General features: G+C 41.2%; 1 protein-coding gene across 2 annotated transcripts in view; it reads left to right on the forward strand.

The window, feature by feature from the left end:
• The window catches only part of meis2a (Meis homeobox 2a), a 100,734-nt gene that overhangs the window by 63,821 nt on the left and 12,165 nt on the right, over positions 1-24,748 (forward strand). The window lies entirely within an intron of this gene.

The raw sequence follows: 24,748 nt of genomic DNA on the forward strand, positions 1-24,748 counted from the left end.
TAATTCCATGTAGCAGAGGTTGTATTTACAAATGAGAAGACTTTCCTTTTATTCGCAGCTTTCCTTAATATATTTATCAAAGCAGGTTCATTTACAAAGTACTCTATCTGTGGGATACAGGCAGGCAGACATTAACGAAGCTTTTAGGTTTATCGGACTCCGTGCCTGATGAGCAACCTGAGGGTCAATTGATTTTGTGGTTCTGTGATTCATTTTTTTCTCATTTTTCTAGGATCACAATGAGAGACATGCCTGGAGAATTAGCCAGTTTGTCTGCCTTATCTGTCAGGCAATTTTTTTTTTCCTAGGCAAGTCAAGCTACTTAAATTGGCCACAGGAACTGCTGTTATCTGACTTTAATGCACCCTATAGTGTGGATAGCATTTCAATTACACTAGTAACCAAAGCTTAGCCACGGCCTTTTCATGCTAGTGCTATGTAGAAGGCAATGTGCCTAGCTACAGAGCAGAAAATTGAGTTGCTTAGATTCTGTCAGGGTGACTTATGCAGAAATAAACTGCTGTACTGAAGATCAAAAAAATTAACAAATTGTTTTATATTTTTAAAAAAATCATCTTTCATAAAATTCAAAATGATGTTTATGTTTGAAATTGTTCTATGAATACAGCGAGTTCAAAAGCAGTTAAAGCTGTTGGTTCAATTAAGCATTTTAATTTTACCAGTTTATATTATGTCAGATATGATGCATTTTGTACCAAATTAATAATTTAGTATATCCTAAAGAACTGACAATGTTAAGAGCTCAGCTACTCAAACATTAAAGGCTTCACAGTTATCAGTTGACATTGTCATTTTTGAAAAAAAAATAGATGTACAACAGTTTGTATAGGTTGGCAAGTTGAAGGTCAAAGGTGACGCAAGGGTCCACATTTGTAAACACTGGACAGGTGGTTTCAAGTACGAGATCATATTCTGATCAGACGCCACAAAAGTATGAGGATTTATTTTAAAAATGGAAAAGGCTACTAAATAGCAATAAAAATACATTCAAATTAAATTCCTGTTTACCAGGCGAAAGAGTGTTTTGCAGAAGTGCTTGTACTCTAATCAATTTGAACAGCTTCCTTATTTGATATCAGCAAATTAATGGTCAGTGACAGTGGACTGAAGCAGTCGTTTCTAGTTTCAAGCAGCCACATGAGAGGAGATGCTGAATCATTCCTTTGTCTCAGTAGCACAATCAAGGCTTGGAGAAGCCACAAGGAAGCTCTGTTTTGATATCAGCAAGTGGCGCATCATTCTCATACAGCTGAAACACTGGGTTCGCGATTCCTTGGAGTTTACCTAATGTTCAGTTGATAGAGGCAAAAAAAAGGATAGTGAGCAATGTTTAGACTGTGCTGGATAAAATGAAGTAAGCAATGTTGTGAAGGCTTCTGTGCAAAAATAAAGAGAGGTAAAAGACCGTACTTTACATATAATCAGATGCATCATTCTCTTTTGTTTCAGTTCTAAATTTAGAAAGAAAGATTTACTTAATTCTCTGGGGTGTGCTCACTTAGGGGAATTTTAGTACTATATGGGATTTTAAATCACATGATACCTGAATACTGAGGTTTTGCTCCGTAGTGTCAAATTACTGTTTCTTTTTGAGTTTATCTGATTGTTGTGAAAACATCTTTGGATTCAATTATGACTCATGGGAAAATATTGCGGTGGTTACATCCAGGCTTTGGCAAGAATCTGTATTTAATGGCATATGGTGTGAAATTTATCTTATCCTTATATATGATGAACGATGAATGATGACAGATACCAAATTTTGCATGCATGTACAAATTCAGTTTATTTTTCTGGGCTATGCAGTGGTTAGTACATAGTCTAAACTACAAGCCATGCAATTGAATGAAAAAATGCTGGTAATTTAATTCGTCTTTGTTAATGTTAACAGAACTGATAATACTCTAAATTGGGCTTTGCAGCATGGGTGCATATGCTACAAAGAGATGGGTCTATCCTGCATTTGCGTATTATGGTTGATAGTTTATTTTATGAGCTTACCTGTCACCGGTATATGCCTTTTAATTACCTAATATTTGATTTATTTTTAAACTCGGCACAAGATGACACTGAAGGAACTTAGATATTTATAATAAACCTTCACTTCAAGATTTAATATGGTAATTAATCAACAGTTTTCTTTTGAGATCTAATATATTAAGGGCCTGATATCACATTGGTTATTAGAAATCACTTAATATCATCATAAATATAAAAAGGCCCATTTCATCCACCACAACGTATTACAATAGGGGGTAAAAACTAATAACCATTTTTTCTAGATTTCTTTCATTGTGTCCCGACAATAGAATCTTCCCACTTTTTCACTAGAATTATATTATCAATTATATAAAAATGAACAATGATTGTTATTACCTAATCATTGTTAAAATATGGCTGCCACTTCAATATTAATAGATGGTTACCAAAAGGATATATCAAATAATTAGCATCGAAAGACGGTAATAAGTAGCTTATTAAAATCCATGGAAAGATTTTTTGACCTTAGCGCTCTGAAGAATACATATCACATGACAGAGAAGTCATCTTGCAATATAAGCACCCTCCTTGTGCTCCCTGTTGGATCACCTGCCTATGACATTTAATAAGCTATATGTATGATTTATTGTGTGCCCTTTTGACAAGATCTGAAAACTGAAATGTTATAGTCCTTGCTGGCATCCAGTACTGCTTTCATTATATACTCATCTAATGGAAGTGTTACATTTAGTCAAATGGATTATATGTAGAGCTGTGCAGATCTTGTACATTCCCTGTAGTCATTGTTCAGAGCATAATAAAATTATGCTATCAATTTGCTATGAGAGGAACACTAGAGTTCAGTGACTTATACCCCAGTGTGTTTATACTGCAATCTGCTACATCTCCAACTTGTGATGATGCAAACAGCACATGGATTCCATTTACTGACTTTTTAACAGTAACTAAAGAATTAGCCAAGTAGGAAGGCAATATACAGAGAGACGTGTTGTGAAAGGTTATAATAACTGTCTTAACTCTACACTAGTGGCTTATGTGACCTAAAGGCACACAGTGAAATTGAAATATTGTGCAGACGAGATGATCAGCCTCATTTTAATAATGCTAATTGACAGCTAATTAAGGGATTGTGTTGTTGTTAGGTCATTGTGCTGAGTTCTAGGGTTAACCCACGCTTTTTACTATGACACAGTAACAGCAAATAACTACCACATCTGTTACAAATACCACTTCCCAGTAATCAATACTTTGAGAAATATAATCTTAACAGCAAACTTCAAAAAAATGTCCAGAAATAGCTGCCGATTATTGTTATAATTTCCACCTGAATTGACATCATTAAAGTTCCATTTTTCAGAACCTGCAACACCTGATATTAACCAGTCCAGATGATCAGTATATTCCTCTGCATCCCCCCTCTGCATCCCCCATTGACCATTGCTTGTTCCAAAATCTTTGCTGCATCCTGCCAACTACCAGCTTATGCCCCATCTTGTACTCTGTGATTTGATCCATTTGTCATCCACGTTAAATCTTCCTCACCAATACTTTAGCTTTCTATCCATAAAACTCAAATCTTGCCTGCACACCCATATTTTAATGCATAAGCACAAGAATCTAAAGTTTAAGCACCACCTTATGTTGTATAAAAAATAATTTTGAGCATTATCTGAATTGCATGTTGTTGAACCATCTACATCAGTGTGATTTTGTCCTTGCCTCGCGCGCTCCCCCCCCCCCCACACCCCGTTCAAAATGATCACTCAAGTTGGGAGAGCAGATGGTGTTGACACCGGACTTCTCCGTGTCTGTTCTAATAACAACCCATGGTCAGCAAGCAAGAGGCATCATTCCACTAGGGAAAGATAGAAAATATCAGTTTTTTCTTCCCTCTAGAGATGGTAGAAGTCCACAGTATAGCCTGTCCAGAACCAACAAAATTTGCTGAACAAAAAACAAGAAGGTTCGAAGTGACGCGTGCCCTCCAACTAAAAGTAATACATTTCTGGTTACAATTTTCATTTATATAGCGTCTTTAATATCAAAAATTGTTCAAGGTACTTCACAGAGGCAAAAGACGAACAAGAACTTCCATTTATATAGCAACTTTCACAACCTCAGGACATCCTATTGCATTTCACGGTCAATTAATTACTTTTGAAGGGACATGTGGCAGTCAATTTGGGCAGAAACAACATTGAGATAAATAACCAGATAATCTATTCTAGTGATATTGATTGAGGGATAAATGTTGACGAGTTTACCAGAAGAACTCCCTTGCTCTTCATTGGATCTTCTACATCCACCTGAGAGGTGGATGTAATGTCTACCTCTTAATACCAGAAGATGGCACCTCCGACAGTGCAGCACTCCATCGGTACTGTACTGAAGTACAGCCTGGATTATGTGCTCAAATCTCTGGAGTGGGGCGTGAATCCATGATCTTCTGACTCAGAGGCGAGACTGCTACCCACTGAGCCAACGCTGACAGCCTATAAAGAAACGGCTAAAAATTTCCATTGGTTTTTGGTTTCATTTTTATGATTTCTTTCTGCATTTTCTAATGTATTATAACCCTCAATGAGATCATCCAGAAGCATGGAGTCAGGTACACAAATAACACTCAGCTTTACCTCTCACCCTCCTTTATCAAACCCATGGCAGATGCTCCAACTGCCTGCCTGAAGTTAAGACTTAGATGAGCCAAAAGAAATTCCAGTTTAGTACAGTGCCCTAGTGCTGCCAATGCCGGCATACATTTGGCCATCACTCCATCAATCTTTCTGGCTGCCACCTCGGGCTAAGATAGAAGATAGAAATCTAGAGTTGTGAAATCAAGCATACTGCTCAATTCCAAACTGAGCTCTCTTTCCCACATCTATTCCTTTACTAAGACCACTTTCTTCCACCTGCATAACATTATGCAGTTCTGCCATTACCTCTCCCTCACCATTTTAAAAACCATGTCTAATTCACATCGTTAGCATCTCCAAGCTCAATTTCTTTAAAGCCCCCCCATCTAGCTGCCCAGTCCCCACTCTTCACAAACTACAACTCATTCATAACGCCTCAGCTCCTGCCTTTATCTGCACAATATTCCACATTCCCATTGCCTGTCAGTGCCAAGCTCCATTGGCTTTCCCTGTTCAAGTGAATTGAATGCAAGATCCTCATCGTTGCTTTCAAACAACTCCATGGAATCATCCCACCCCGCCTCAGCTATCTCCTCCAGCCTTATGTTCTGCACCTCAAATACCTATTTACACCTTGTTCCCCGTTCTCTCAGCTCCACCTCTGGTGGCCACTGTTTCAGCCATGCTGTTTGGAACTCCCTCCCCGTATCACTCCGCCTTGCCATTTCCGTTCCTGCTTTTAAAAGCCTCCTAAAATCCCTTCACTTCAACCGTGCATCTGACCCCCTCCCCCACCCTGAGCGTTTCTCCTCTTGCTCAGTGCCCACTGTTTACCACTCTGCTGTAAAGCACGTGTGAGACATTCTTTTAGTATACGAGGAACACTTACAAACCCAAGGTACTGCTATAAGAAAGGCAAAAAGCCTGTTTCGTGAAAGAAAAAAAAACAAAGTACTTATAGTGTTCTTTACGTTACAGCAATAAAAATGTTGACTGCTTATAATTAGCAGGAATTACCCACCTGTTACATAGCCGTTTTGTTATTTCACCGTTGTCCAACAACAGTAAATCATGTGGAGGTTGTGGCCTCCAGAAATGGTAACCAAGTAGTTTTAGAAACGGGCACTCGTTATGAAAAACAGGTGGCAGCAAAACAGCTTTGTAGGTATGTGTGCATCTTGTATTAATAAAATCTTCAAATAGCCCAAACAAAAAGGCAAACTGATATTTAAAGGAGCTGTGTCATTTCATGGAAGGAGGGGAGGTGATTTGATGCTAGGTGCAGCTTAGAGCAACCTCTACCATTACCATAACAATAGTGTTTGCATGACATTCTCTATAGGGCTACGGTCATACTACTTTTATGTGAAATTCCTCTTTTTTAAAAAAAAATTGTCAGAACATCTATACTGTAAAACACACAGCACGTTTGTATTTATTATGGACATATTTGATGCTACCACACTATTTCCTGTCGAGCGGTAGCATTGTCAATGTGGTGACATCAATGTCACGGATCAATGTTCTGTAAACAAAAATTGATGGCTTGCAAGCCTGAAATGTCTCATGACACGGGCCCTTTAATACTTGTGAGCAAGATATCATGATATTAAAAAAGAAAGTGAACCTGGAAAGATTATTCAGTTGCTTAGAGGCAGGTCAAAATTATAGGCTAATGTTGCAACATTATTATATCCGAGCAGAGAACTGTATATTAAAGCTAGATTTTTTTTCCTCGTTTGAGATACCAAGTGTTTTTCTTAATAATATCTGTAGCTCCAGTTGTGTGATGTAGCACACTCAGAGTCAATGTGGCACAGGTTGCGCGCATAAATCAACTTTAATTTTAAGGTGGGTGGCAGCAAGGAAACGGTATTGAGTACAGACAGAGAAAAATAGACTAAAACAGAGTGAAGGATGCAGTGTACACAAATAAGCAGCTTAATGCATCTTGGCACACAGTGTAAGCCTTGTAGGAGCTCGGAGAGCCTCAGGCAATCTGTGAGTTGAATAGCAATTTTATTACTTTGTCATTAAACCAATTTCACAGCAGTATTGTTTGTTAATGAGCAGCAGCAAACGAGTGAAGATGTCACACAGTGGAATAGCAGTGAGATTTGTGACCAAGGACTGTATCACTCAGATGAAAAGGCCATCGAAGGCTATAAAAAGGAACATTTTAGGGGGTGGGGGGAAGCAGTCAGTCTGATATTTCTGAGTTAACAGCTGTAGGAATAATGTTAAAATAAAACTTTCTAAACCAGATATGAAGAACGGTTGTGCTTTAAAGGTTGTTAAGCGAGGGGAAAGAGCATCTATTTTAACTCGCCTACGTTATGCATTACGTTTTGTAAAATAAAATATTCTTTCGTTTAATGACTTCTGCATTACCAGAAGTCTTTGTGTAATCCAACACATGAGTTTGGGAGATACCTTATTGAATAGACAAATAGCACTACTCTTATTAGCTGCTATTCTTCATTTGTGGAATGCAGAATATTGAAGTCTTTACAGCAACACCTCCCCATCCTGTGAGATTTATAGTTTAAACTACGCAATTTGCTTCAGTGCAAAGAGGTTTCAGCTTTGTATCAACGCAAATTGCATCTTGTAAATCTGGCATGTCACCAAATCACATCTATTCAGTTACGGGCACCCACCTCTAGGAGGCAAGCTCACACCAATTTGGCTCACACTTGCTGCAGTATAACTGCAGTCCAAGATGACACTTTATGCAGAGTATGCTAAGTGGAATATGGTACCAAATGTATTGAACTCCAATTTTGATGCAAATCTTGAATAGATTTGTGTAAAGAAACAAGGCTTACTTAAAGTCAAACTTGTGTTGGATAGTTGGGATTTATCTTCCTTGATGCTCTTCCTTTTCAAAAAAAGTGCTCAGGCATCCTCCAAATGAGGACAGGTTGCATAAACTTGGTTTGCATTCCCTTAAGTACAGAAGATTGAGGGGTGATCCGATCGAGATGTTTGAAATATTAAAAGGATTCGATAGGGTAGATACGGAGAAACTACTTCCTGTGGTGGGAGAATTGGGAATGATGGGACATAATCTTAAAATTAGAACTAGACCATTTAGGAGGGAAATCAGGAAGCACTTTTTCACACAAAGGGTAGTAGAAATCTGGAATTCTCCCCAAAAGGCTGTGCGTGCTGGGTCAGTTGGAGCTTTGAAGACTGAGAGCGATAGATTTTTGTTAGGTAAGGGTATCAAGGGATATGGAGCTAAGGCGGGTAAATGGAGTTGAGGTACGGATCAGCCATGATCTAATTGAACGACGAAGAAGGCTAGAGGGGCTGAATGGTTCTACTCCTGTTCCTAATGTTCCTACTCTAAAACCATGCCAGAATTGAGAAAAAGCTTGACTGCTGGCGTTGTGGGTTTGGGGTGTTGAAAGAACATGATTTTCCAGTTTAATGTGCCCTTGTTACTATATGGTTAAAATCTCTTCTAAGCCAGTGCTCATCTTCACAGTCCTGGGAGTTCAGCAAGACTTTTTTTATGCCTGGCAGGGCAGAAACCACTGGCTGACCTGTTCTAGTTGGCATCTTTTCAAGCATAGCCTCCTCCCGGGGTACTATCGGATAGAATTGCCAGACAGATCAATTCACTTTTAAATTCTTGCCATTATGTGAAGCGTATTATATATTTTCACTATTCTTATGATAATATAACAAATGCATAAAATGCTGTATTTTAGAAGGAAAATAATCAGCTCTGCTGATGTTAGAAAAAAAGGGCTGTGCAGAGCCTAAAAGCAATTTGAAATGCTTACAGTTGTTTACCAAACAGAGTACCTGCTGGTTTCACAAGTAAGAGCACATTTAGAAGAGGCTATCTATCAGTAACAGTAAAACCAATGATAGTCAGCTTGTAGTGTACAGGCATTTAAGGTAGAACACCATGTTTGGTAAAAGGGGAAGATAAATTGAATTAAAGAGGATTCCACAGAAGGTCTGATGTTATCAAAACTGATCGGACACTCTGATAGAGGTTGTGGTTTGTGAATGTGTTAATTAAACTCTTCCAGTCGTTGAGTGCTGCCGATGGATTTCCAACATTCAGGTAGAAAAACTATGTCTGTTTACAAAACCGGCTCAGTTATAGCTTAAGGGTGCTTTTACTTTTGCTCAGGCTGCTAAGTTACTGCAGTAAGATTTTTGTTTTGTTTATTCTCATGCAAACTAAATTGTGCACTACAGTTCTGATGGTTTTAACTGGTATGTTTTGGAGATTGAGGAGAGTTTAGAAGACAATCTGCAAGGTATTAATGTAGAGCAGACAGATAGTTAAGAGGCTGTCACCACAGGGACCAGGACTAATAGTCACCTGTCTTAAGTGGTTAGGTCTAGACATCAGTTTCTGATCCCTTGTGTGTGAAACCTTGGTCTGTATTGGTCAGTCATTATCAGTCTGCAAAGGGGAAAGAAACAGCATAATATTCAGAATTAAGAACTACTTGTCCAATGCAAGTAGAAACCATTCAATGTAGAAACCATTCAAATTATATTTTGTTGCTCTCCTGATGATTAACTACATTTTCAAATTTGTTTGAAGAAGTATTAATCAGCTGTCTGATTATACCCAAGTCCCTCCTTTAGAAAAAAACTGTTGGATCCTTGACATCACTAGATGTTGACAAATTTGGAAATTCACTACTTCAAAATTGTCCATTATCTTTTATCTGGATATGAAAGTTTCATCAAAGTAGGTCGACTTCTTCAGTTTCTCTGACAATGCTGCAAAATAAGTCACTTGTTTGATAATGTTAAAATCTCAGCGACAGCGCTGATGAAGTGTGTAGAAAAATTCAGTGGTGAGATTGACAAGTCTAAAATAGCACCCCCTTTAGGATACTTCAGATATTATCACTTTAACCCTGTCTAAACAGGCACAAATTATCCATGGATTTTTTTTAAAAAGCTAATGCTTTGACATAATTTGATGACACTGAGATGTATGTGTGCACATTAATTATGTTGATATCTGGCGGTGTTGTGTAAATCCACTGTATGTGACTTTGGCAAGTGGAGAAGAGGCTAATTTGAATAGTGCACATCAGTCACAAAGATGTTAGTGAGTCAGTGATGGCTCATTACATCACATTTATTCTTCTGCTCTGAAACCATGATGGTTGGGCAGATCACTTCAGACTAACAGCAAGGATTTTTTTTAATTGAGAAACCTAAGTTTTAGTGACAGAGGTTGGAGACTAGAGGCGAGAGAATATCATTTTGGGAAAATGATGTTTGATATAAACTAATGCCATCTCCAAGGGTATGGGGATTTCCTGTTTGCAAGCAGTGCCTCGTCATTTGAACGTATTTTATAAAAAGCACTATCTACAATGTTTTTTTTAAGTGGAGCTGCTGCTGTTTCCTTCATTCCAATATGAATTAAAACAAGTAAGGGCTTGGAGAGGAGTAGCTTTCACACAAACATATTTGAGGCATAGCAGGAGTGAAAAGTAGAGAAAGTACTGTACGCTACTAATGTTGTATGACTCTGAAAACTCGATTCAGTGGCCTTAGGGACGAACCTGACACACCAGCTCTACAACCAGTATCTTCTTTCATTTGCACTTTCTTGACAGTTAGGCTTTGTGGGTTTTGCCTTGGGATTTGGGAGAAGTCTGACTGGTCTGTTGTTTCAATCCAATGCTCTACCAGCAGATACAAATTTAGCTCTGATCCCATTCCCTTGTTGGGTGTTTGAATTTCATTCTACGTATGGCTCCTAAAATACATTTTAGAGTGCGAGTGTGAACAGTGCTTGTATGAATAAATGAAGCATTAATTCTGACATAACCCAATTTTAGTTCTATAGTCGCACCTTTTGATTTGGTTGCTAAAGATCATTACTTGCTAGCTGTGCAGATGTGTCCTTACATAGATGGTACTCACAGAAGTTCAGGCAAAATGAAGTGGGTGTTTTATACGAAGTTTGAACAGGGGCTGTTGGGCATGGGAATGATGCTGGGCACTATTGATCAAACGATTATCACTTTACCCTTGTCTTGTATAGAATTGCCCTGCTGTTGTTCCTCAGCAAATAATAATTTTAAACTCTGCCAATACACAGTGCAAGCTGCTTGCTGCCTACTGTAATGACAGAGCAACAACTCTCTGTGGAGTCAATCAGTCCCATAATTGAGATATTTTCCACTCTGCTCCTGATTCACTGCTCTTATTCTAAATGACACTTGCAGGAGTACTTGGAGGTCAGGCACTTCAGTTTATTGACCTGAACTGGTGGTTTCAGAGATTTGTACGGTAGGACAAGCAGCCAAGTATAAAACGGAAACAAACGTATGATTTACTTCTGCAAAATACTAAATACTGTATTTAAAAATAAACCATTTACTGCATGCTGCTATTGTGCACAATGTTTATTAAATTATGTATATCTCAAAATTATACTGAATTCAATATTAAAATTGAGACCGTCCCAATATATGTTGAGTTCAGGATTTACCGTATTTAAATCCATTAATATAATCTCTAATCCAATCAAGTAATCTAACACGACTGCATGAAAATAGAGTATTGATTACGTTTAGTGTTTATCATCGTGGATGATTAATAGCAAAGCATCTTCGCCACATCAGATTTATCTGCAAAAAAAAATTCATTGGGCCATCCAAAATTCTTTCCAGAAAAAGTCTATGATGCACCCTGTAAACCATAAGCTGGGCTAACACTAGACCTAAAGTGAAAGATGTGTATGGTGACCATATGCTAATGGTGAAGAGGTGATTTTGCTTCAGCAATATACATGTCATGATAGCAAGTGTCAACGTTTTTGGACTTGGGTTAATGGAGCTTCCCCTGGAAAGGGATCTTCATTCTGATTTGTTCTATGGATCCTGAGAGGTTTTTTTGTGACTGACAGACAGACAAATATAAAGTAACCTCTCTAATCCCCATTCTTTAGGTCTTATAGCCTTAATAAATAAAAAAGGATAAATGTTCTTGACTGTGGATAAGGCATTAGAGGTCAGCAGAAAAATGAAGTACACTTCAGGCAAGATTTGCCATTGGGGAGGATGGAGCATTCTTTCTTGGTATGGAAATGGGTAGTGTGTATGCAGGTTGGACGTAGATGGTTGCCACAATAAGGCTTCTTTCATACAGGTGTGTTTATGCCCCAGGCTTGTTGGCCACAGTCCATTCAATGTACAGAAGTTAAATTGAACAATAACAACTGAATCTCGAAAGGTGAGCATCAGAAGAGATGCCTGAGAGCTGTCTCCGAGCCAACGAAAGCCTGTTGCAGTTGTCAGAGCTTGTTGATGCTGCAGTGAACAGAGCAGTTTTCCACCAGATTTCATGGTTCTGCCTTAGGAAAGAAAGTAAAATAGAACAGAAGAACAAAGTCCTGGTACATAAATCAGCAGCTGCTCTTTGCCAGATCAAAGGAATGACATTCTCGCTCCTGGTCTGCTTGTCCACTTCAGGTGGTTGATGGACAGCTAACAGCTGGCCTACTGCAGATGATAACTGGGCCATATTTTCTTTTGTGAGATTAATAACAAAATTTCTCATGAACTAAATGGAAAAATTAAAGGAAAAGTAGAAGCATTAAATTATGGACCAACTTGAGGGGAAAAATATTTGATAAGGGCCATTTTTGAGCACGTGAACTTCGTGCTGCCTGCTAATTAGCATGATAGCATAGAGAATGAGGAAATCAGAAATGGGGTGTGCTCAGCGCATGTCATCAGCAGTCTGCACCTCTTAAAGGTGCAGGTGCACATTTTAAATGGGACATGCACAGTTCACTAGGATGGCCGTAAGGATGGCAGGACTGGCACGAGAGTGGGCCCCACGCTTCTCCAATGATGCGCTGGAGGCCCTGATGGAAGGCCAGCATGTATCCACAGGGTGGCAGGAGACCCTCCAGACTGCAGCTCCGCAGGCATTGGCAGGAAGTGAACGCCAGGAGCATGGCACCACGCACGTGGGTGCAGTGCCGAAAGAAGTTCAATGATTTGACACGAGTGGTCAAGGTGAGTGAATGCAAGTGTCAAGTGGCACATCCTACCAACTGCACCACTGCTCCACGCAACACACTGCCCGTCACCCACCCACCAACAAACACTGTCCATCCATACACAATGCTGCACTCGGCACGCTGCATCTCACCTGCACATAGTACCACACTTGCAGGCCACACAACCACCATTCACAGGTCACACACACTGGCAGCTATTCAACCACGACAGGCACATCACCCACACACCTTGCAGGACACTCACTGACACACTGTCCTCTGTCTTGCAGGAGAAGGCGGCACATAACAGCCGGCAGCAGGAGAGATCTGAGGGTGGACGGGGACGCTTACACGTCCTCACCCCCCCCCAGAGGAGACAGTGCTTCAGATCGTTGGGCGGGCCGTTGCTGCAGCCGTGACCATATGCCGCGCTGGAGGTCCCGATGAAGGGGGTCTCTGCATAATCTAATGCTCCTTCTCCTTTCCCACATCTCCCTCCTCCCATAATCTTTTCTGACTCACGTGCTGCAGATGCTGTCGGCACACAACACTTACTTGCTCCTCTCCCCACTCCACAACTCAACCTATTTCCATTTGTCATTGCAGATACCCAACAATACATGGCGGCACCATCCAAGGAGGAGGAGGAGGAGGAGGCGGGGGACACCGAAGCCACACCGACACTCGATCTGACACTTGCTTCCACCGCCTCAGAGACTGACACTGCGCGTCCTTAAGAGGCTAGGTTAGAGGAGGGATCAGCATGTGGTGAGACACCGAGCACAAGTGCGCAGGAGTCAGGGCGGGGGGAACGGATGCCACAGGTGCCAGCTCGCCAGAGGGTGAGGTCGCTCACTAGTTCTGCTGTAGAGGAGTCAGATGAGGACTTTGATGGCCCAGGCTACAGAAGACGGCTGATGGGCTTACACTACCAAATGCTTGGGGCACTAGAAAACCTGCCAGAAAGCCTGGGCACAATGAGAAGGGACATGGAGGAGCCCAGCTTGGCACAGGGCTTTGCGCAGAGCTTGGAGCCCATCCATTCCAACATGGAATGGGTGGTCACCTCCATCAGCACACCTGTGGAACCCGCCATTACGCAACGCCTGATGGCTGATGTCACGGCTTCCATTGCAGCACAAACCGATGTCATCATAGGTCAGCAAGCTACGGCTGCTACTCAGACTGCTGCAGTGGAAGCTCAGACTCCTGCTATCATGGCTCTGGGGATCATGTGGAACGGGGCTTCCAGGGCGTCACAGCACTCCAGCAATCCATTCTCCAGCTGATCACCAGGATTGCTGAGGCGCCACCCCGGGACAGTGGCAGTGGCGCCATGGCAGTCAGACCTGTTGTCCTCCCTCAGGACGACAGCATTCCTGTTCCCACCCCTGCCATTCCACCAGTGCCCTTGCTGTTGCCTATCGGCCAACCAGGCCAGACTGCTGCAGCCCATGCTGAAGCCAGGCCCTCCTGACCCAGAGCTGCTCGAGGTCATCCTCCAAGGCCATCTGCACGCTCCTCCATTGAAGGTCCCCCACCATCCATGCTCCAGCCACTGGGGAAGCACCTCGTAGGAGCACTAAGATAGGTAAAGGCACATGACCAACAGGCGCTAAGAGAATGCACAAGGGTGAATAGTTCTGTTCTGTTTGCATAATTTCATTTATTCATTGATAAATGTGACTTTGAATTTGCATTTGGTGGTGGTTTTTATTTGTGCGATGAGCTGAGGGGGAACGCAATGTGCAATCAGATGGAGGGCGATTTGATTGTCTTGTGGGAGTGGACAGGTGGGGAGTGTAGGACTGTTGGTGAGTTGGGGGATGTAGTTGACATTATTGATAGCGGGCATGGATCAGGCGAGCATGCAGAGCCCTTGCAGACAAGGCGTGTGGTCCCTGTTGCACCCTTGCGTCTTCCTCCAGTTCCTCTTCCGGCTCTTCCTCCTCCTCCTCCTCAGCCGCCTCCTCCTCCACCTCTGGCTCAGGGTCTTCTTCGATCATTGGTGGCAAAGGCTGGTCCCTCATGATGGCGAGCTTGTGCAGCATGCAGCAGACCACCACTAATCTGCCCACCCACTCCGGGGAGTAAAGCAGGGTTTCTCCAGACCAGTCCAGGCAGCGGAAGAGTGGTTTGAGGAGGCCTATGGTGTGCTCCAGACATTGCGTGTGGCAGCATGGCTCTTATTATAGGCCTGCTGTGCACGTGAGCGTGGGTTCCTGACCGGAGTCATGACTCACGGCGTGAGGGAATAACCCTTGTCGCTCAGTAGCCAGCCTTTGACTTACCGAGTTGGGTGAAGGATAGCTGGCACGTTGGACTGCCGCATGACGAAGATGTCGTGACTGCTCCCAGGGTAGCGGGCATCGACCTCCATGATTCGATCCATGTGGTCGCACACCAGCTGCACGTTCAAGGGAATGGAAACCCTTTCGATTGACGAAGATGGCCAAGTTGATATGCGGGGCACACAGGGCAGTGTGCATTCAGTCAATGGCACCCTGCACCATGGGGAAGCCAGCAATGCGAGCGAACCCCTGTGCTCACTCGTTCTGCTTGTCTCTGTCAAGAAGGAAGGTGATGAACCTGTTCCTCATCTGGTACAGTCCGTCTGTGACCTCCCTTATGCGGCAGTGCACTGCATACTGCGAGATGTTGCACATGTCGCCACCAGAGGCCTGAAATGATCCTGAGCTGTAGAAATTCAGTGCCGCGGTGACCTTCACAGACACAGGCGATGTTGTCCTTGGCCTACTCTGAGGCTGCAGTTGTGGCCGCATCACTTAACAGATCTCGGTCAAGGCTTCCTTGATGAACCTCAGGCATCGGATGCAATCCTCCTTGGTCATGTTGAGGTAAGAGAATTGGTCCCGGAAGGCCCTCATTGGATACGGCCGCCTGCTCAGTGCCCTGTGCCTCCTCGTCCTCCGTCTCCTCGCAGCTTGACCCGCTAGGTGTGGCCTCTCTGCATGCTCCCAGTCATGCTCAATGCCCAACGGGAGCCCTGGCAGACCGCCCATGGTTCCCAGGAATGTTGTTCAACCACGATTGTAACTTTCCAAACCATAAGGCAGTACCGGCCAAACCACTCTCAAATGTACACTAGGAACTCTCAGCAAGTATAGGGAGCTTCAAAAAACACTTCCTACTCCACCAGCAGCCAGAAGCAATAATCCAGCAACTAACCTGCAACATCTGCATGTTCCCTTTAAATAGTGCTGGTGGGGGGGTCCTCCAGGCACTCTTAAGACATGTTCAGGTGGTCGGGGTTAAGACTGTGCATTGAGTTGAGCATTAAGTGCCAAAATGGTGTCTATCACTTTAAATCAGCGTCGCACACTGGCTGCACGCATTTTCTCCTTACTTTACATGCTTCCAGCTTTCGGTATTTGCGCGTGCGCTAACTCCTGTACCAAGATGGCGTCCGGTGCAAGGTCACGCTGGAAACATGCCTGCGCTACCAAGAAGCCATCTTGGATGTTGGAGAGGCCGTGTAGCACCGAAACAACGGGCGCTACATGGCCCAATTTAGCGCCCGTTACTTTAAGGCCAAACCCAGTAGGAACACATTTTCTCTTCCTCTTCCCAAACTATATTAAAACTTTGTCTGCTAATATGTGCTCCTTGCTTTATTAAACCATTGTATAAATGTTGTCACATCAATTCACCTCTGGGATGAACAAAGATGTTCAAGTGCTAAGGTTTACATTATTTTATTTTTGTTCACTTGTCAACTGACTCCCACACTTTCCCAGTCAAGGCGTCATTTAATTTATTGTATTCCCTACAACTATAATTACTGCGTATCACCCTTGCTCATCTATAGCAAGATTTTAAAAATATATGCTTGCCCACGCAAAAGGTTATCTTTAAATGCCAATAAGCTAAAGCAGCACAGACTGTTCTGCAACTATTCTTATCAAACAATATTCAGTTTCAACTGTAGGATAAGGTTTGCTGGATCGAATTACGATTTGCTTTAAATGCTGCATTTGAAGCTTTGGAATACATTGTTTATTTTGAAAACCTATAAATAATTAACACAGAAACCCTTGGCAACATTTTAATTAACTGTATTGCAGCAGTATCATATATGATATTTTCATTACATTAATCCAAGTAGTTTTTGGAGCTCAAAATGTTTATTAAAAATATGTCCGATTAATACATTAGAACTGTAATCATCTACCAATTAAAACGCAACTCATTTAAAAATATAAGTAACGACAAATTTAAAAAGATCCAAAAATTAATTAACACATTTAATTAGAAGATCAATGAAATAACACTTTTTTAAAAAATGAAGGAACTTTCATAAAGCAAGGCGCATTTAGTTGATTAACTTAATTTATGAATATTATTTAGGGAGGTTGAAAATTGCTTTATGAATGAATTGTTATACTTAAATATGAAGACAAGAATGTAGCTTCCATGCAAATGAGCCACAATTAATGAATTGTCCTATTTATAAAATTGAACATGTTTAGTCACAAACTTTCATTCATAAATAGCACCAAAGCTATTGTGTATAAATATTTTCTGTACATATAATTTATTCAAATCCTAACATATCACGGTTTAAACTTATCCAATGTTTACAGGTGCCAGCCTACAAATTCTGTGGTTGCATCGCGCCACTGGAAATGCTGCAGGGCAGAACTTTTGCCCACCTGCCACTCAGCTGTCGTCTTGATCCTATCCTAAATCCTAGGGACAGGGTAATTATATAATAGGAATGGGCACCCGCGCCTGTGGAGGCACAACAGAGGCACCAGTTGTGTGAAGGCAGCGGGAGCTCAGAGCGGTACCCTGCTGCTCCATGTGCGAGTCAGATCGACCTGAAGATTAAGGTTTTTGGGCAAGACTTTGATCACCTTACACTGGCAATACCGTTGTTGTGTTGGGGCCTTCACTAAATCCAGAACAAAACCTACACCAGCTCTCAGCAAATGTAGGTTCTGCTGAGACTATCGGAAGCACATGGGACAGGATTCCCAGCATAGTCAGAGAATGCTCCCAGACAGGCCCTCTAAAGTGCTGGTGGAACTTAACTGGAGCAAGCAGAAGAAAAGCAGAAGAAACAAGTGACATTTCCACCCCCCCCCCTCCCCCCAAACAATGCGATTTGCTTTTTGCTGTAAAAGGGGCGGAAACCTAGCGGATCCAGGTTCTGCCCATTTTCCAATCCCTGACACTATTACTTTGAAAATGCACAATTTAGATTGCGTAATTTCTCCCCATATTATGCTTATTTGATTCCTCCAATTTTTCCCCACTTCTCTTGAAGCCACTGACTCATGATGGAGTACAGTCTACGAGTGTTGGGTTCACTTGGCTACCTCTTGATAGAGTATGATCTATGGGCATTGGGTGCAGTCTGGTTCCTCATCCAAGTGGCCATTTTTCATGTATGAGCTTATCTAACATGAACAGTACCATTGTTGAACCTAATCCTGAATTCAGTTGACATCTTCATATGTACTTTCCAGCAGAGATCACTGGAGGTGATCAGAAGTGGAAACCTTGGCTAACTTTCAACATCCCTAACGCAGGGATGCCACAGCCAATTGTAGCACCAGGATTGATATTCCAGCTGAGGTTTGAATGTGGCACCTTGCTGATTAAATACCTTCATATCACACTAAGCAATGAAATCACCAACTGAGCCACCAGGGAGACTGGGCTCTTTTTTTAGTGCAGTATTATCTTGCAATATGTATAACTATATATTCAAACTGTGACACAATCAAACAATGTTCAATATTAGTATTTGCATACTCACATGTCTTATCGCTAACATCAGTGTTATTTGTACACTCACATCATTCCTTCCCAACATCAGTGTAATTTGTAGACTCACATCATTCCTCCTGAACATTAGTGTTATTTGTACACTCACATCGTTCCTACTGAACATTAGTGTTATTTGTACACTCATTTCATCCCTACCCAACATCAAATTTATTTGTACACTCACATCATTCCTACGCAACCTTAGTGTTACTTGTACACACATCGTTCCTACCCAACATTAGTGTTATTTGTACACTCACATCGTTCCTACCCAACATTAGTGTTATTTGTACACTCACATCGTTCCTACCCAACATTAGTGTTATTTGTACACTCACATCGTTCCTACCCAACATTAGTGTTATTTGTACACTCACATCATTGCTAGCCCATACCACTCTTAAAATTACAAACGGAGCATTGAATTCACATCTATGAAATAATAAAGTGATCTTGAATCAATTACCAGTTTCCCACTCACATACTAACCAGCTAACGCCACTTGTTCAAACATAACTTATATTTCACAGGACCTTTATAATATCCTCAATGTAGGGACATTAGTTAATCATTAAGGCATTGAATAAATATAATTTTCTTTGATTCTATTTTATTTCCTATTTATAATTGTAAATATGAATTCCTATACAGTAAGCTTATTGGGTGATTATTAAAACATGTCGTAATGTAAAGGCAGGGTAGATATATTGCAACACAACTTACTGTGTTGATTTTTCCTTCTTTCTGATGAAGTTAAAATGCTTTAAGTATTTTACTGGAAAATATCTCCATTTTTAAGTAAGTTTAATTGATTTTCTAATGTGATTACAAAATAGAAATTTATTTTAAAAAATCAGGTACCCATTATTACAAAGTCTGTTTGTAAGTTTGCTGAAATATAGAAGGCTCCCATTATATACCATATGTTGGACAGACAGAAACATTGTTCATACCCAGATTTGCACAAAACAGGAATGACTGTACCAGTACGAATCAGGAACAGGTTGGGACCTGATTAAAATGTGCTTGTTATCTTAATTTCTTACTCGACATATACCATGGGTGAAAAAAAGAAAGAACTTGCATTTATATAGCACCTTGTCTCTCAGGATGTCCCAAAGTGCTGCAATTTTAATGGATTACTTTGAAATGCTGTCACTGTTGCTGTGTAGGTAAATGTCGGAGAAACCATTGGGAACATTGGGCCTTCGACAGATTCTGATTCTTGCACTCTACACATAGTGCTCTCACAAAGTACACATAGTTGTAAACAATTTTACAACACCAAGTTATAGTCCAACAATTTTATTTGAAAATCACCAAGCTTTCGGAGGCTTCCTCCTTCCTCAGGTGAATGGACCCCAGTCCATCACCGGCATCTCCACATCAAAGTACACATAGTATCATTTCTTGTATTTCAATTACATGCATCAATCTCCCTCACGGTGCACCTGCAAATCTGTAGTGATCTTTTAAAACAACTTTTATTACAAAAATGATTACTGCCAGCAACCTCATGATAGATAATAGTCCTTAGCTGTAATTCTCTCAGCCTGGTGCCCAAAACTCTACCTTGGGGATCTCTATGAGATGATATTGGTACATCACACCCTTCTAAAGGGCAGCTTGGATATTGCCACTTTTAACACTGTGGTTACACAGGCATTACACTTATCAAGGGAGATGAGTCATGATACAGTCACAAGAGTAGAAAAATATCCACCATCCCTGGGGTCAGGGCTGCGATCATCAGATCTCTGCACCAAGAATGAGTATAACAGAGTCCTGGTTTTCCATAGACCTGCTGAGGGCATGTGTAATATGGTCCCCACTGCTTGGTGTTAACATGATCTTTTTTATTAATTCTTGGGATGTGGGCATTGCTGGCATGGCTGGCATTTATTGCCCAACCCTGGTTGCCCTCCAGTAGTTAACACTTTGAACTATATGGTTAGTTCTGTGAACAAACATCACCAAAGGGACAAAGTCTTTCGCACTTTTCAGTAGTGCCCATAGTGACTGATTACTGATCCAGAATTTGTGGGATGATGGTAAACTCTTGCATAAAATGTTTGTCTTTGTAGATGTCGCCAGCATAGTGTTAACCCATGTCAAAGAGGCCATGACTACATAAGTTCTAAAATGAGCACCACCACCATTATTAAATCATTTTTTATAGCCATCATGAGCCAGGTTTCACTGTTGACAAAATAAAATCATATTTCAAAACCACTTCTACCAGAAGAATGGCTCCTAGGTTTCCTGCTCTGTGGGTGGACATTCCTCCTTAGTGATTTGGCATAAAATGTTGAAGCAAATTAAATGGCAGTTCGTTTAAATGTCCATCTGGCATTCTGTGAAAAACATGCTATTGGTGTTGTACTATTATTAGTATCAAAACTGAATATATCCCAGCAACTAACAGGAGCACAGAACAGTCTGACAGCACAGACCAAGAAACATGGTACAGCCTTAAGAGTGGGCAGTCCATCAGAAAGTTGTAGTCCCAGAATAGGGATACTCAGCAAAAAGTCAGTTTAATGCAAGAAGTCTGCTTAACTACAAAAAGCAACAAATAGTTGAAAGTCTTCCACCCCAAGAACGGAAATCAAAACCACATAGCCATGTCGCGTAATGGCCTGTCACTCCCCTGGCAGAGAAGATTGCAGCATCCATTCATTGCTTTCCTTTAACCATCAACCTCATTAGCTGAGGAGACAGTTAATATGATCTTAACTGCTTCATACTGACTGCTTCATTCCATGGTTGTGAGACCATCTCTCCCTCTTCCTTTTTGGATGGACTACACAGGAGAATCTACTTTTCAAAAGCAGTGTTTTGGCATTGTGCTTATTCTACTCTTTATCTACTGATCTCATTATTGAGAGAGACAAAGTAAAATGCCCAAAGTTAATCATTACATACCCATTTCTTTTAGAATGCATAGAACAGCTATCTCTGGATTTCATTCTCCTTGGAAAGAGACACAGTAGATGACTTCTTTAGTATCTAGTTGGAGTTTATTATTAAAATCTTGTTTTGCTTAATCTAATCTACCCTCCTTTTGAACCTAAAGTTTAATTTAGCATAACGTTATAAGCCTATATGTCCCTGTGGCAGCTATCTAGAGGCTGATCTGGGGCAAGGTGGAACTTCCACCTGCTCCATGGATGCACCCTGATCCTATACCAAGTTAGCATACTTTGGGCAGGTACCTGTGCATTTCTGGTGCAATGGGGGCTAGAGGGGAGGGATATCATGGCAGCACGTTGCCACACCTTTAGTGGGCCAGGCGATGCTCTTAAATTTTTTTCTCAAAACTCTAATTTCTATGTTGTTGTTTTCCCAATGGCAGTCAGTCACTCTGTCATCGATTGACGTACAGGAAGCAGCCTTTGAAATGACAGCAGGCCACACTTTTGCCAAGGTAAGGTCCTGGCACGCTAGCACGACTGCTTCATGCCGGGATACATTGTATTGGGGCAACAGCAGCAGAAGTGGCAGGATCTCCAGCAGATGACATCATCCTGTCAGTCCCGCCTATTTCTGTGACATCCACGCAGAAAGGGCCGGGCACAAAAAGAGGCCGTCCCCACTTGCAGCAGCATTTGGGCAAGATCAAAAAAGAATGGGGTTAGGGGCCCAGTGTAACCAGGTCCTGCTCCAAATTCCACTACTGCCCCGTTAATGGCACCAATGCACCACTTCGGCCCAGAAATTTCGGCCCTCATTATGTCTTTAAAAGCCGATAGAAGGATAAGTGAAGAAGTGTATTAATCACTCCACAATCTTACCTCAGCAAACATGAGGAAATAATTCTTCATCCTAATTTTTCAATCACTACTGGATGGCAGGAAAAGATTACACTGATAAGTTAAAGTCCATTCTATAAGGTTGGATTAATATTCTGTAATTTTGTCCGATTACCTCTGGGGGTGTAGGGAAAAGTTTCACAAAGTGGTCGATTACCTTCCCCCTCAGGACATTGAGTGGATTGGGTGGAGTTCGAGCAAATTCTACAAGGTCCATGGAGGGAACAGGCTTGCTGGATAGAATGCACTTTGCACATTCTACACTTTATGCTCTTGGGCTCTGAAGAAAATAAAGGCATGGAGCCGGGTTGAATTTTATCTGCCTCTGATCCTAACTAGACAGGCCTTCTCTTTTCATAAAATGGTAAACGACCTATGATATGTGAGAAAATTAACAAGAAAGGAGAAGTACAAATGAAGTTATCTTCTAATTACTATTCTCCAGACTGAGGTCTACAGAGAATGAATTACTACATTATTTATTACTATTTATTATATTAACAGGTAGGAATCTGAATATTATATACAAAGTATTATTAATTTTCTGAATTTTGTTAGTGTAACTGTTTAGCAAATTGTTTGGCTCCTTTTTTTTGGTAAATGTGAAAGATGGAATCCATATTTTGGATTTCTTCACATAACCTTATTACGCCTAGGTCAAAAAAACTAAAGAGAGACCACATGGGGGTGCCAGGGCATGGGAAAGGGAAGTTATATGGTGTGGGACAAAAAATCTCTTAAAGGGATAGACATCCGTTGTGATTTCCCCATTGGATTGTCTGGCAGGTATAGAAGGTAACATGATAAAGTGGAGGGATTCTGCACCTGAATCAAGAATTTGCTTAGGTAGTAGTAGCTTTGCGTACATTGTGAGTTTGATATGGTTCAATTACTTTACAGCTTCAAAGGGAACACATACTACCATCCAAAATCTTAAAGAAAGAAGGGACAAGTCCATCTGTGTAAAACTCTATTTAAAAAAAATAGAGTTTAGAGGTATATAAAAAAGAAAGACTTGCATTTACATAGCTCCTTTCACAATCTCAGGATGTCCCAAAGCAATTAAAAGCCAATTAAGTACTTTTAAAGTGTAGCCACTGTTGTAATGTAGGAAATGCAGTAGCCAATTTGCGCACAGCAAGGTCCCACAAACAGCATTGTGATAATAATCATATAATCTGCTTTAGTGATGTTGGTTGAGGCATTGGCCAGGACACCGGGAGAACTCCACTGCTCTTCTTCGAAATAGTGCCATAGGATCTTAAACGTCCACCTAGGAGGGCAGATGGGGCCTCAATTTAACATTCATCTAAAAGACAACACCTCCAACAGTGTAGCACTCCCTCAGTACTAGAGTGTTAGCCTAGATTTTGTGCTCAAGTCTCTGGAGTGGTACTTGAACCCACAACCTTCTGACTCAGAGGCAAGGGTGCTACCAACTGAGCCACAGCTAGCACCAGCATTAAAGGTGCAGATCTAGTTCTGATTATTGAAGGTCAGCAGTTGTTTGAAGCATTGATATGATTTCTGTCCTGAAATGTTCCCTGATAGTTAGGCGTAAAAACATAGGTCAGGATTTTTACCAAATAGACTTTTGTTTTTAAACAAAATAATCCTCATAGCCATGATCCCTTTGCTAGATCAGAGAATTCTGACTAACCACATAATTTAACCTCAAGTTCATCTCTACTGAAATCAGCAGTCTTTCCACACCACAGGGGTACACTGGAAAATTGCAATGGGATTTTGCAATAGGAAGTTAATGGGGCCATTGGATCACCTGGATGCAGCAAATCGAGGAAAATCAGAGTTCAGGAGCACCCGAATTTGGAATGGCCCAAATTTTTGTTCATTTATTTACATGAAAGGAAAATTGGGAAGTCTCCCTTGCAGTCGTGCACTCCTTCCCACTCAGTATTCCTGTATCCAGGTGATCCAATAGCCCCAGGTGCAGATACAGGAAGATCTGCCCTAGTAAGTTTACAGGAGCTGATATCTCTAGTAGCTGGACTGGCCAGAAACCAAGGGACAATGTGAACTTCCAAATGCAGTTCAAACTGCAGCAATGCCTGGAGAACTATGAATCAATGCCATGAATGTTCCCAAGGATAGACAATTATTTGCATGTTATTTCAGTTTGAATTGTATTCGTTATGATCTATTCGATAGAAGAATCAACAAAGGTTGTTAATTCTTGCTTTTTACTCAAGCATCAAACATTTATATGTCTGTATAGGGAGAAATCAATTCACACTGCATCGTGGCCTGCCAAAGAAAGTAAAATTCTGCTTACCATACAAACATATTTTACTGTTTAAAATATCAAAGTTCATCAGCATGCTCTTAGTAAGCCTTTCATTCTCTGACAGGACCTAATAGGCATGGTATTCAGCTTATAGGCTAGATTCCAGTTATCAGCTACAAGATTTCACAAACCGGTTAAACAACTAGTTTTGGAGGATAGTTTGCTTAAG

Source organism: Heptranchias perlo, chromosome 10 (genome assembly GCF_035084215.1).
Source record: "Heptranchias perlo isolate sHepPer1 chromosome 10, sHepPer1.hap1, whole genome shotgun sequence".
NCBI classification, from domain to species: Eukaryota; Metazoa; Chordata; class Chondrichthyes; order Hexanchiformes; family Hexanchidae; genus Heptranchias; species Heptranchias perlo.